The sequence below is a fragment of the Ictidomys tridecemlineatus genome, unplaced genomic scaffold, assembly GCF_052094955.1.
Source record: "Ictidomys tridecemlineatus isolate mIctTri1 unplaced genomic scaffold, mIctTri1.hap1 Scaffold_176, whole genome shotgun sequence".
Classification (NCBI taxonomy): Eukaryota; Metazoa; Chordata; class Mammalia; order Rodentia; family Sciuridae; genus Ictidomys; species Ictidomys tridecemlineatus.
The window spans coordinates 35,963-50,027 of record NW_027521523.1 but is presented as its reverse complement, the minus strand read 5'-3'; the positions used below and the strand labels follow the sequence as shown (position 1 = coordinate 50,027).

Here is a 14,065-nt window from a genome sequence, read left to right as displayed (position 1 = left end):
CTAGGGTTTGCTGTGACATCCCTGTGCTGAGGGTTTTATGGGGGTATCTCATTTCATCCATGTATCTGTGTGGTAAGTGCCTTAATAATTCCAGTTTCCAGACATGGAGATTGAGGCAGAGGGAGGGTCGGCAGCCTGCCCAGCTCCCAAGGAGCAGAGAAGGGATTGAAATCTGCACAGTTGGACTCTACAGAAGGGGAAAGAGCTTCCAGGGAGGGGGAGATGGCAGATACCAGAGAGCTTGGGGATGATTGATCTAGCAAGGCCTGGAAGGAGATGGAAAGGGATGGGATCAATACTCCAGGTGGAAGGTGCACCTTAGCAAAGTAGAAGGATACGTCTTCCTTGAGATGGGAGGAAGGATGAAAGGATGGATGATAACGATGCAGGGAGTGTCTGAGGCAGAAGGAAGGAAGTCAGGGCAGTGCATGTGAGATGACCTTGATCTTCCCAGGAAAGTGGGAAGCAGCTGGCAGCACACCCAAGGAAGCCGGCCTCCTCCTCACCCACGTCCTCTGTTCTCCCTCCTGCCCAACCTCCTCCTCTTGCTTTCCCATGGAAGATGCAACCCAGGGGATGCTCTTTCATACAAACCAGATGTTTATTTGTAAATGAGGGACTGGGATGTTCTTGAACAGAGGAGAGGGGAATAAGTTAAAGCAGATGGCCTGACAGGATTCTGGGAGTCAGCAATGAATGTGGAAATGGGAAAGAATAGGAGAGGTGAGTACAGTTTTGCTTTTATTACAAGGACCACTGAGGTCGAATCCAGTCTTGGTGAGGCATTTTAGTTTCTTCATACTGCTCCCGAGAAGGAGGGAGACAGAAATACAGAATCCATGCATTTGGGGTCTGGGAGTAGGGAAGACATTGGTTGATGAATTGAAAAGCAGAGATTTTTTTTTTTAACTGAATGTTAAAAAGTCAAGTTAGTGTATGCTGATAACAAGAATTGGGGAAGTACAAAAATGTATGAAAAGTCCACAAAAATCACTTCACCTCAGATAATTATTATTATTATTTTGTACTTTGATTTTAATTGTTTCTAGCTGCATTAAAAACTTTAAATCCCACCATATCTGGCTTTTCCAGTATAATTGTACTTCGAGCATTTTCCCCATGTCATTAAAAAAACTTCTTTTAAACATATTTTGTAAGTAGAGGTTGAGCAATTAAAATTAGTGAGAGTTCATCTAATTACATAGTTCCTAAATGTAACATGCAGTTTAATGACTGGTGAGCAAGCAAATAAGTTCCAGGGGAAGAGCCAGCAGTGGTTCAGGGCTTTTCTTTAGCTATTTGGCTAATGCTGCTTCTAGCAGCTTGTTTTCAGTCATTTGCTTTGGTGTGAATGCTCTGATGAACATCTTTGAGCACACATCTTTGTATATGATTACTTCCTTAGGATAGATTCTTGGAAGTAAAACAACTGGGGTAGAAGGTATTTCTTTCCATCAGGTTTGGTTACAGTCATTTACATCCCACCCACAGGGATGAGCAGCTAATGTCAGTCTGGGGAGTGCCCGCACTCTGGAAGGTCTAGGCCAGAAGATGTGGCATCTGCATGCTGATTCTAAACTTGGAGCCTGTGGAAAGGTTGCTTGAGGCTGCTCTGCTCTGAGTGTGAGTGACTCTCTTAAGCTCTTGTTCCTGGCACAAGGTTGAACACTGCCCCAGATGGAAGCAAAGGGAGGGGAGCTGGGGCTGTTTGTGTTGGAAAGTCCTAGATACTGAGGGAACACAAGGTCACCCTTGCCCTGAAACACCACCATCTATTTTGCATTGACTCTGTCATCCACAGTCAAACCTTTTGAAAATCTAATGAATTCAAGGAAGATTCTCCCTGTACACCACACACACACACACACACACACACACACACACACACGCACACACGCATGCACGCACACACACACGCACGCACACAGAGTTTTCAATTTCAAGGGATTCATTGATCCACAGGGGTCTTGGGGTTTATGAACACTAGGTTAAGAACCTCTGCTTTAGAGACCATTAGCAGTTCTGGTTTTCTTTTCAGATAGTTAGCGCTTTGGAGACCCTTTTCCGTGCTGGAAATTTCAAGCCACACTCAGGATAACCATAATGTTCTGAATCCTGCCTTTTCAGGCAAAAGTGCTGCATCAACAGTCATTTAATGTGCACTAGGGGGAGAAACAAGGACTAATTCTCAATATCAGAGGTCAGGCAAGGTGTCTGGACAGACTGACAAGTTGGGAGAGAGAATTCATGGGAGAGAAAACACACAGATTCATACATATATTCCCAGCTACAACATACACACACACACACACACACACACACACACACATTCATCATACATCCATGCACATCATTCATATCTACACATACTCTCATATACGTGATATGTGAATATTTTATGACATACAACGCATGTGCATATTCACAGATGCACATATGCTTTCATGCACATGGCAAATACATATGCACATTCTCTCTCTCTCTCTCTCTCTCTCTCTCTCTCTCTCTCTCTCACACACACACACACACACACACACACACACAGAGACACACACACTCAGGACCTGGTCCTCTGCTCCCTCAGGCTCTGCCCTGGGACTCCCTTTCCTCCTTTACTTGATCTTGGCCTAGGTCCCCCCTTTTCCTCCCACCCAATGGTAAATATACCTGCCCGAGTTTGAGAGAATGTAAAAGAAGCACAGGAGGAGAGTGGGAGATAAATTTAACAAGCATTAAAGTTAATATCTAATTTAAATATGTATAAAATTATTCTATGTATTGATTAGAAAATGGGCTATTGACTGTTTCAAGGCAACAATCAATTTCAGAGTTCACAGGTCAGGTCAAGTTTCTTTCTAATGATCTAAGAAAGAAGGCAGCATTAGCGGGATAATGAACTCCAAGACTTACAGATGCAATCTATGGCTGGTGGCCACCCAGTGGAGGAAGAGAGCCCAAGCAGCTCAGCCATGTATGTACATTACCAAATTAACCAGGCATGTAATTAGCGCTCAGGTGCTCAGCAGAGGAAGAGCTGCTCACGATTAGTCCAATTTAGCTTCTGTGCCCTGAAGTTGGGGAAGCTGGGGTGGTGCCAGTACATGGAACTACCTCATCGCCCCCCACCCCCAGCACCCCACTTTGCTCCCCCTCTTGCATTCCTGGAATGTGATGTTGAGGCATTTGCTGATGTTTATGGAAATTTACGTAACTGTTCCAAGAGTTGTAAATCATGTCCTGATTAGGAGGGTTCGGGAGCCTGGTGTTGGGATATCAAGGAGCCTGCAGGAGCCTGTTGTGAAAGCCACTGGCCTCCTCACGGTCACAGAATCTTGTGTGAATGAGATGGAGATGGATGCTGAGATTAATTAAGTGCTAGCAGGGCTGCGTGGGAAAGCCATCTCCACAGTCTGCTTGAGGCATCTGTCTACAAGGTGAGGCCACGTCCCAACTGCAGCGGGAGACCCCTGAGGTCTTAGGAGATGAGAAGATGGAGACTGGCCTCAGTCTTTTTTTCCAGCCATATCTCCTACATGTTCTTGGGAAAAATTATCCCCAACAGGCAAACCAGTGAGTCATCCTAAAAACAGATTGTCTTTTTTCTCCCCTAATCCTATCCTGATTCTATCTCCAAATGCCCCTTCTCACTAACCCAGATCAGATCCATTCAGATCTCACCCCTGCCAGCAGCCTCCTCTGACCAGTGCTTCTGGGGACAGGACTTCACTACCCCAGGCATCAACTGGGGCTGACCTTATTGCCTCCATGAAAGGCCAGCACTATTCCAGGTCAAGGAAGCAGTCCCGGTTGGAGAGACATGACAGGATTGATGGCAGCTCCAGGATAGCTCATAATTTTGCCAGTTTCAGAGCTTTGAACTTGAATTAGACTATAGGAGTGTTGCCTTGAAAGGCTGGCAGTTGGAGACAATGATGTCCAGGAAGAGTAGAGATATTTGTAATCAGCTTTATATTTATATGCATGTGTTTATACATCCACCTCTAAAGGGTCTCATGCTCTTTTGTGTGTATTTGGCTTATCTCCCTGCTGAAATGATTCAGGGTTGGAGTTCTGTAAGCTTCACGGCTCTGGCTCAGCATGTTGCTGCTCAGATTCTTCGGTGCATGGAACTGGCTTCTACATGTCGTGCTCTTCAACAACAACCCAGTCCCCCCACCCCTCTTGCTTGCCCCAAGCTTAAGACTCCTAGTTTAGGTCTGGAATCAAGAGGTAATTAGGCAAATTGTTGACTCTCACAAAATAATGTCATTCCTGCTCCCATGTGACCTTCCATAATTGTGTTTCTTTAGAATATCTGATTATACAGCAGTTTCATTTCACCATTTCCCAAGTTCCTTGATGTTTGAACCATCAGAAAATTTCCACAAGTTGTACAATATCAAGAATCCCCCTCCCTTCTCAGTCACAACTGGCAGCTTTTAGTCCATTTTGCTTTTATGCAAAATCACACCAAGAAGAGTTTCAGACCACCTTAGGGTAACACACATCTCGAAGCCACCGTCTCCAAGTGGTATGTGCCAAAAGTTTATTGTTTGGATACTCACTGATGCTCCTGGTCTCCCAATCTTTGAATCTGCTAAAACACACTCTTAATTAAAAACATCCTCCAGACATGGACATGGCTGCTCATTCCCCATTCTGTAGCAGCAGAGGAGAGAGGGAAGGGGCAGAGGGCGGCTGGGCCATGACTTAGCTCTTCCGCATTAGCCCTGCCTGCGCTTGCCCATTCCAATCTTGGCTTCTCTGTGGTGAAACAAGCAGGATTAGCGCATTATAAGAGAAGCCGGGGTCATAATTACACCCTATGCAACAGGGCAGCAGAACCACTAAATAAATCCCTGGACAATTATTAAAATGGCCCAATGCATTACACAAATTAGAACAGATTGGGACTTTTGGGGCAAGGAGAGGGGAGCGAAGACCCGGTATTTAAGTGTTCTTGTAAGCCATCTAAGATATTAATGCTGCAAAGCTCCTTATGAATATTTAAGAATGTAAAATGGAGCTTCATTGCCGTCCCACATCACCACAGAAACCTGTAGTACGGTTGCGTCCACTTAAGAAGGCAGAGCTGCATCCACGGCAGATTGAAGCCAGATGAACCGGGGCTGGCGTGCTTGCAGCGGCCGTGCTCAGCCCAGACCAGCCTGATGATTCTGCATTATGTCCTCCTGGAAGAGGATTTAGTTAAAGACTTGAATGACTCTAATGGGTGACAGTGACAGTAACCCCCCCCCAGTGACAGTGACCCTCCAGTGACAGTGAACCCATTTCCCTAACTCCCCAGAGATTTAGAAGATTGACGGTGTCCCTGACCATTCTAACACAGAAGAGACAGAGTGAATGGTCACCTCTTCCATTCAAGTGCGGGCCACACAAAGTCCTTGCAGAACAGAAGACATGAGACCTCTGGGCTCTCCAGGCAGAGATTTCTCAGAGGTGCGTTTGTGGTCCTGTTAAGCTGTTTTCTCACAGGACACAAATAGTGCCAGGTTCTTGCCAGGGGTGAATGAAGTCCCTTGGATGAAGAAAGGAAAGGGCTACTCCAATGAAGGAAGAGTTGCACTCAGAACTCAAGTCCAGTGGCTCCTGTCCAACATCAGGCCTGGTGTGTCCTTTGCTTTGGAACAAGGTGTGGTGTAGGCTCTCATGAGTTGCTAGAGAGATCCCAAGGCTCACAGGAGAGGAGATTGAGTGAGAACTCGGAGGTGGGGGGCTCTGGCCCCGGCTCAGCCCAGGGTCTTCCATTCTGCTCCTTTTCCTGTCTGTCAAATGGGATTGATATTGTTGGCCAGTCTGGCCATGAATATCTACAGTGTGTGCCAGCCTGGGAACCAGAGGACTATACAATGTGACATTGGTATTCTCTGTCTTGTTTTACTTCTGTTTGCTGGTGGCTTTGCTGTACCCCCTGAACATTTTTCTATCTAATTTCATTCCGTCCTTCTGGATAAAATGGGAGAGGAAGGGGTCCTATCTGTGTGCACACCTGGCTGCCTCTTTTTAGGATTAGAGCAACTCTGGGGGCAGGGGTGGCAGCCTACAAAATGGCAGAATAGTCAATTTTGCCCACAAAGATCCTCTGAGGATGCCCAAGAGGTCCCCTCTCTGCACAGGAATGTTGGGGTGGCAGAGGAATTCAGGGGGCTCCACACCCATGGCTTCAGGCCTTAGGCTCAGGGAAGGGACCAAGCATGAGGGACAGACAGATGGCCTATACAGGTTTCCGGGAAGGTAAACCTGACCACAGGATGTGCCATGCTTTCAGGTGGGATGGGCCCTTGTCCAGGTGGACCTGGTGCATCCCATGCTGATGGTGTCAACAGTGCAGGTGAGACTATGAATAAACAGGGTTTTCATTCCTCAGAAGCTCATAGGCAAAAAAAAAAAAAACCCTTGATTGCCTTATTTTTAAAGTTTTGATAAGGTTTACTCACATTCATGGAGGAGCCACACAACTGCTCTGAGAGGGAAGAATTATTCTCTATTCTCTCTAGTTGACTGGACTCTTAGGGCTCAGGGACACCAGGATCTTGCCACCATCTCTTTCTCTCTTTCTCAGGGTTCAGGTGTGCACACAAGAGTGTCATTTTCTCAAGAAGAATTTTCTGTCTTTTCTTCCAACACGACTGCCAGCCTTTATGTATACTTTTAGCCTGGATTAATCACATAAGAATCTATGAGGCACTAATTATCACTTAAATAAATCTAAATGAATCAAGCCCTAAGAGCATTTAGTCAACCAACTGGGTTCAGGTCTTATATGACTTATTTATCTTTTCTTAACCTCAGTTTCCTTATGGAAATCCAGCTGGAGGTCGGAATAAGAGAACCTGTCTCTTTGGGTTAATGTGAGTATTATAGTTTAGGACTTAAATGATCCCCAAAGGCCCATAGGATAAGGGCTTGTTGCTCAGCCTGTGGTTCTATTGAGAGGTGATGGGACCATTCATTCAGAGGTGAGATCTAGTGGGAGGAAATTGGGTCATGAGTGTGTGCCCTTGAAGGGACTGTCGGGACCCCAGCCTCTTTCTCTCTCATCGCTTCCTGGCTGCTACAAGGTGAGTCACCAAATAAAGAGGATCATCCGTCCGCATTCAATTTCTAAACTTGAGCCACAGGCCCAGAGCTCATGGAAGATACCAGATACCTTTGAGGAAGGACCCTGAAATTATATCGCATGCATATATTACAAATTCTCCTCCTGGCTGTCTTCTAAGAGATCTAGTAAGGATTGCTTGGGGAAAAGGAGACTTCTGTACTTTCAATATTTTTTTAATGGATTCTGAGATAATTCTTGGGGATCCAATATCCAACTGTGAGCCACTGGTCAGGGCATCTTTCAAAGATCAAATGACATATTTTTTGACATTAGAGTTGGCTCATGAACCCCAAACCCATTCCATGGTGGGAATCATTACAGCCATAGAAGTCTTGAAAGATGCAGGTGTACTATCACCATGTCATTTTAATCACTTATTTGTTCAGAGTGGAAAGTGGAGCTATTTTGGTGAATGGCTATAGATTATTACAAATGTGATTCTAGATACAGCCACCTCTCTGGAGCAAATAACCTAGTGTTTGACACTTGATCTGCAGCTATCTATATGGCTGGCACTTTTCAAATATTTAGTCCCAATAAGAAGGCACAATTTTCTTTCACCTGGTAAGGATTGCAGTATACTTTATTGTTCTAGTTCTCCATCTCTGTGTCATAATTTAGTTCACAAAGAAATTTGATTATCTCTTCCTCCTACAAGAAATCGGGCTGATTCGGCATACTGACAACATTATGCTGATAGGACTTGGAGAGCAGAGATGTATGTACTGTGGACATCTAAGTAAGATATGAATGCCAGATGTTGGAGGATGAATTCTATGAGAATACAAGCAACAAGTGAACATTATACAATTTCTTATTTCTGTTTAATATCTATTGTAATATTCAGGCAAAGATTTCTAAATGAAATTTTATGTAGTGTTCATGTCTGCAGTTGCTATTTTATGTATTTTTATTTATCCCAATTTTATTTATGCCATTATATGTGGACATTGTGAGTTTTCACTCCTACCTAAAATGCCATAATCTGCTTAGCTTTGCTGTCCATTAGAGGTTAGATTGTTGCTGTTTTTCCTCTATGTAGCTATAAATGTCTTCATTTAATTGCTTCTGTGTGTGTGTGGAGGGGAGACTTGGGTTATTTCTTCAGGGTATATTCCTTTTAAAGAATTATAGTGTCAAAAGATATGAACGGTTTTATAGTTTTTGTTCCATATTTCCCTATTGCTCTCCAGACAGATTGAACCAATTTACAATGCTACTGACAGTTATAGGGGTGCTATTTCTCCATGGTCCACCTAGTCAGATTTTCTACATTTTATTTATTTGGATCAATTTAATATCATGTAATGATACCTTAACATTATATGAGTATCTATTTCTTTAACTATTAGGAAATCTGCACCATACAGTGTGACATCATTCATTTTCATTCCATAGTCTGTTCATCTTCTAGTTTCACTGATGAGTTTGTAAGCCTACTAGTGGTAGAGACTGTGCATCCACTATCCTTGCATCTACCATGTATCCACCATCTGTCCTTCATGAATTGAACACTTATTACGTTCCTGTCCAGGCACTGTGCTAAGATCGAGGAACACCAGAGAACAAGACTCAGTGCTCTTCCTTGAGGGACTGTCATTGTCACTAGCAACAAAGTCAATAATTACAACTAAAAGTGAATTAAAATGTGCACAAAGTGCCAGTGGAGTTCAGAAGAGAAACGTCAGGGTGGTGGGTTTATTCAAGTTGTTCTCAGAAGAATCAGGTAAGACTTCTAAGAGAAACCGTGCTCGTGGTCAGATCCAGGCCTCAGGGAGGATGAATCGAAATTCAGAAGGTTAGGAAAAGCTATCCAGAAAGAAGTGAAAGGTGAATCGTGCACTGTGAGTGAAAGGGGTGTGCAGTGAGAGTGTGAGGGGACCTCAAGGGGATGGGCGAGGGCTTCTTGAGAGAAGGGCTGTAAAACTAGGCAAATCTTTTCAGATGTGTCTGGCTCTAAAGAGCAGAGATCTCTGCCTTGACTGACTTAGACAATAAGATAAATTTGTTCTCTTAGTTTGTAAGAAGCTCAGCAGCAGGGCTGCTCCAGGGTCTGCCAGCTCTGTGGCTTGACAATGCCATTGGGGACTCATATTCTTCCCTTTCTCTCTTGTCCTCTTACTAGGCTTCCCTTGTGCTTATGAGCTAGTGGTGTCTCCATTCAAGGTATCTTTTGTAGACATAATAATGTTGAGTAGAAGGAAAGGGATTGCCTTTTCCCTTGTTCATTTTTATTTTTAAAAAAATCATTTATTTTTGATACTGGAGATTGAATCAGGGGTGCTTAACCACTGAGCCACATCCCAGTGCTTTTTAAATATTTTCTTAGAGACAAGGTCTTGCTGAGTTCCTGGAGCCTCACTAAGTTGCTGAGACCAGTTTTGAATTCGTGATCTTCCTGCCTCAGCCTCCCGAACCGCTAGGATTATAGGCATGTGCCACGGCACCCAGCCTTGTATATTTTTTTAAGGACAAAGAAATCCTTCCCAAAATCTCCACAGAGGGCTTTCTTCTCCCTGGCATTTAGGATGATTTGCCTATCCCAAACCAAGTTCTGGCAAGGGCAATGGCATTACCAGCTGGTGCAGGTGTCTTAGGATGAAGTTACAGATGAGGAATCTCAACTTCCCTGAGAGTTGGAACTGATAAGATACAGTGTAATTATCAAAGAAGATCTGGCAAAGAGATTTTGGACAATTAATGGTATTGCTGTATCAGGGCACCGATAGTGATAGTGTATCCTCTGTGAGTCTCGTTGACTCATGGCTGTTACTGCTGAACTATTTCCTGTGGAGACTCCATCACGAGTCACTTTCAGCCACTAGGATCCAGTAGTAACGGGGGAGTCATAGCAGGGCTCTCCTGCTCCAGCAAGACCCACAGTGAGGAAGTGGCTGCAGAGAGATGAGCAGAACAATTAAACAAATTTTCATTGTGTGCCTACTGTGTGCCAGACACCGTGCTAGGTTTCATGGATATAGGGCAGAGTAAGATAGAGCACTCAGTCCCTCAAAGAGCTTCCACTGAGGGCTGGGTGAGAAAGCAACTCAGAGGATAAACAGATTCCTATACACAATATAAAATTATAAATAGGACAATTAGAGCTGTATTAAGAATATGCTATATTCTACCTAAAATTTTTACCTAGTCTTTGCATTTGATTTTTACAGCTATCCTCATTTCTTTCCCCCGTTTACCACCAAGAAGGACTGGCTGCCTGTTCAGGTTCTCCTAGCTGGTAAGCATGAGCCAGGACTTGGACTGAGGTCAGAGCACCTCCTCTTCACTGCACTATGACATGTTCTCTCTGTCATTAACTCAAATACCAATGTGTCATGAATTCCCAAAGGAAGGTCATGACATGTTGTCAGGGGCCAGGCTGGGAACACTTTGCAAAGGAAGTGTTATATGACTCCCTCTTGGAAGACAGGACAGTAACCAGGTGAGCAAGGTGGGCAGGCCTTATAGCCAAGGGAAAGAACAGGTATGAGGTAGAAGAGGGGGTTCACTGGGAGTTGGGACTGAAGAGGTCGCTTTGACCAGTATCTTATGCTTCTGAGTTTGGATTTGTCTCATAAGCAAAGTGGACAGCTTCTGAAATTTTAGAAGTAAAGGTGGATTTTAGAAAGACCACCTTGGTAGCATTTTGGAAGATAGACTTGGGAGGAGTCAAGATCCTCAACTGGTGAGGAAGCTGTTGTATGATCCAGAAGATATCTAGAGAGGAGAGTCAAATAACGAAAAATAGATTTTAAAGGTAAAATCAAGAGGTTTTGGTGATTGATTAGATGTGGAGGTTAGAGAGGGGGAAAAAGTGAGGATGATTTCTACATACCTGGTTTGGGCAACCAGAATGGTTATGATGTTTTATACTCAGGAGTCACTGTAATGCAGGTGACAGAAACTCCACTCACATTAGCTTAAGCAAAAAGAAACATAAAGACATGCGTACCTGAGAAGGAATTGAGTAGCTTCTAGGTCTGAAGGAAGAGTTGTAGAGGGCTCCACACCTCTAGAAAACTCTCTTTCATCTTTGCTGGTCTCTGCTTGGCTTTTTCTATGTGCCAGGAAAGATGTCCACCAATAGCTCCAAATATGCATCCCCAGTCTCTGCAGTAGAAAGACAGCGTCTCTCATTCATAAGCCCTCTTGAGTCATAAGCTTATCCTGTGTCAATCCCTATACTGTGAGTGCTAGATTTCATTGGTACAGGGCAGAGTAACACACAACACTTAGACCCTGTCCTACAAAAAGCTCACCTTGAGGGTCATGGTGAGAAGGTGAGGGGGTAAACAGATTCATATGCACAATATAAAGTTATGGATAGAAATGGAGTCAAGTGCTCTGTCCCATGGCCAAGAAGAAAGAAGCTGACACAGAGAGTTCTGGGAAGCTCAAGATAATACCTACCATGGTTCACCTCGCTGTTGACCAAGAGAGAAGACAGCAGGGGAACAGCATTAAGTGGCTTTAAATTCAGATCTGATTTAGACACGTGAGACTCATCGCATTGAACTCCCCAGCAGACTCGAAGTGCCATAACATTTTATTGAAATCAACATGCTGGTGAGATAAGGTTCCACAGCAGATGGCTCCCACCCAGAAAGGCTAATCAATTCAGACAAAAAACAGCCATCATAAAAGAATGGGACATACAGAGCAGGCACACATATCAGGATGGCAAAGAGACAAAGGCTCTTGCATGGCCCTAGCCAGGAGAGAGGAACAACAGCATTGTGAGGAAGTCTGGGCATCGAGACCCTCCCTGGCTGGCCTTACTTCCCATGGCTCACATCACAGAGCTCTGTACGCTTGCCCTGAACTCATTGGGCTTTCTCATTGCAGGCTTCTTGTGGTCAAGTGACATGTCGTATTCATCCCTGCCCACCCAGGAGCACTTGGCATAGGACCTTGAACTAAGTTCTTAACAAAGTTTTATTAATCCACTTCCAAACTTGGAGTGAGCAGAGTAGTTATTTCTTACGAGACAGAAAAAAGTATTTGCACTGTATGGTAAGAGATTAATGATGTCAATAGATTAAAATACCTTTACAAATCAGTAATATAGGATGAGAAAACCAATAGGGAGGCAGGCAAAGCAAATTAATATGAGATTCACAGAATGGTCCTCCTTATGAAAAGTGTCAACTCCAGTAGTTATTGAAGAGATGCAAAATAAAACAATGGGAATCCTAGTTTTGCTTATCAAACTGGTGGAGGTTTAAAAATAGATTCTGTAGTGCTAGTAGGAGCATGGAGAAATAACTATTCATATAATATAGATGAGATTGCACATGAGTACAGCTTTCCTAAAAACATATGGAAATGGTAGGAGACCTTCAGTGATACACAAAATTATAAGAGGTTATGAGGGGAAAGGGGGTGGGGGGAAAAAAGGGGAGAGAACTGAACAACAGCAGAGGAGGTAGAGAGGGAAGATGGGAGGGGAGGGGAGGGGAGGAGGGATAGTAGGGGATAGGAAAGGTAGCAGAATACAACAGTCACTAATATGCCATTATGTAAAAACGTGAGTATGTAACAGAAGTGAGTCTGTATTATGTATTTGGGGAGTTCAAATCTCAATTGAGTCGAATGTATGAAAGATGATATGTCTTGAGCTCTGTAATGTTTTGAACAATCAATAAAAAAAAAAAAAAAAGACGAATATGGTCATTTTTATTAACAGCCTTCAAAATCTCCATGCTTTTAAAATCGGTAATTTTGCTTCTAGATTGTTATCCTAAGAGTGCACTCAGAGGCAACAGCATTGTGTTATATATAAGAATGCATATATATAACAGATTATATATAAGAATGCATATCTTAGTGTGATGGGAAATAACCTGGCTTATTCTCACTTATTCTGTGTCCAGTAGAAACCCCAGAAAGAGAAGTGGATTCATATAGTTCCTTGCCATTTGTCTGACTTATAGGTAAGAAAAGCCTTCACAATTGGTTGGATGCCTGTGGCAACACTGTAAACCACTTCATTCTCATTGGTGGGGGATGCTCTCCTCTCCTTCCTGGGATCTTTTGTGTTAAGCTTCTGCTTTAGGACATCCCTGTCTACCATGCCATATGGAAACTCCTATTATTTTTCTGCTCACCTCTCAGGCCTTGAAGTTCTTTGGGGGATCAGATGTACTATACTAGAGACTGAACTAGTTGGTGGGGTGCAAACAAGAAGGAGTCTTATTTTTTGTTTTTACTCCTCAGGTTACTTAAGCACCATCAGTTGATTAATTCATCTTTCCATCCACTATCCATTAAACTGTCAATCCATCTATCCATCCATCCATCCATATCTATCCATCATTCATCCATCTATGTATCTGTTCAAACATTTCTCATTCTTTCTTTCCCAATATTGATTCAGCACATGCTATGGGCCAGGAGCTGTGTTGGGTGTTGAGTACGAAGTTTTCACAGGAAATAGGCATGGTCCTTGGTAGCAAGTTATCATAGCTCAGGGGCTTGATGGACTAACAAAGGTATAATCAACTGTTTCCTCTAGAGGTCAACACACACAAAGAGCTCTGGAGCATGGGGTAGGGATAAGGGCAGGAAAGAAGGAGTGTATTGCCCTCAGATGGTGGATCCCAGCAGAAAAGCCTGAGTGGAGTCTTCAAAATGACCTACAAATTAACCTAGTAATAGAGAAGAAAGGGACATTTGGAAGGGCAGAGGGAGAGGAAGGATTTGTAGGTCACTGGTTAGGCCCGATAGATCTGAGCTTTATCTGAGAGGTGAAGGGGGCACTTGAAAGGTTTAAGGGAGGAGAGTGAGGAGAGTTTTAAGTATTTTTGAAAAATCAGACCGGTAGCAGTGTGTGGATGGATTGGATGCTCAAGGTCAGTCAGGACATAGCTACAGGGGTCCAGATGAGAAATTACAGTTATCCAAGGAGGAACTGAACAAGACATGGGGGGAAGAAGGAGGAAA

The 14,065-nt window shown here is 43.6% G+C and overlaps 1 long non-coding RNA gene across 1 annotated transcript; it reads left to right on the top strand.

Moving 5' to 3' along the window:
* Positions 1-666: 666 nt before the first annotated feature.
* LOC144372859 (uncharacterized) lies at positions 667-13,037 on the top strand. The gene is made up of 3 exons (XR_013432711.1): positions 667-723; positions 10,294-10,361; positions 12,997-13,037. It is a non-coding gene; the product is annotated as an uncharacterized LOC144372859 (long non-coding RNA).
* The last annotated feature ends 1,028 nt before the right edge of the window (positions 13,038-14,065 follow it).